Raw genomic sequence first — 769 nt, 5'->3', positions numbered from 1 at the left:
TGGTCAATTAAGGTTTCCAGAGGCAAAATGATCATTTTGCATCCGGGTCGAGTTAACAACCCTGGCAGCACCCTGATCACAAATTGACATGTTTTAAATGTATACGTTATCACGAACACGATTTTTTATGGATATACGAAAAATATCTTGCATATTTTATTTTAAGGAAATTTACGTATATGGATGGTTTTTATAAGTGATGAATATTGATTATATATTTTGAAAGATGAGAGTTGGTTGTCACTAATACGAACACGAAAACGAACATGTAAGGCCAAGGCTCAGTGGATGGGTAATGTTGTCGCTGATGTCCCCGCCACCGGGTACCGTGGTTATACGTAGATAGATCTATCGATTAGAGCTGATACGAAAGTCACAACTAATGATCTGAATTCAATTAAAGAAAATGAACACGTATATGTTGTTATGATAAGATATATTATGGACATGTTATGCTTCGTCATGCTATGTTTCAGTTCATGCTTTTAAGATCATGAAATGTATGTGAATTATAATAATTTTCAAAGTTGCATGTTATGTATATGTACTTGTTATACGATTCAGGTGTGTTGAGTCTTTAGACTCACTAGGTGTGAATGATGCAGATGAGCACGTTGAGTTTGACACTGGAGGCGCCGAAGAATGAGTAAGCAGAGCTGGGATTGCGAACCATGTCCCGAGGACCTTGCATATTTCCACACTTTATGTTTATGAGTTAGGGATGATACATTATGTTTTTGTGTTTCGCATCTTTTTACATGTTGAGGAT

This window comes from Primulina huaijiensis, chromosome 2 (assembly GCF_012295235.1).
Source record: "Primulina huaijiensis isolate GDHJ02 chromosome 2, ASM1229523v2, whole genome shotgun sequence".
In the NCBI taxonomy this organism is placed as follows: Eukaryota; Viridiplantae; Streptophyta; class Magnoliopsida; order Lamiales; family Gesneriaceae; genus Primulina; species Primulina huaijiensis.
Note: the sequence above shows the minus strand (reverse complement) of the source record.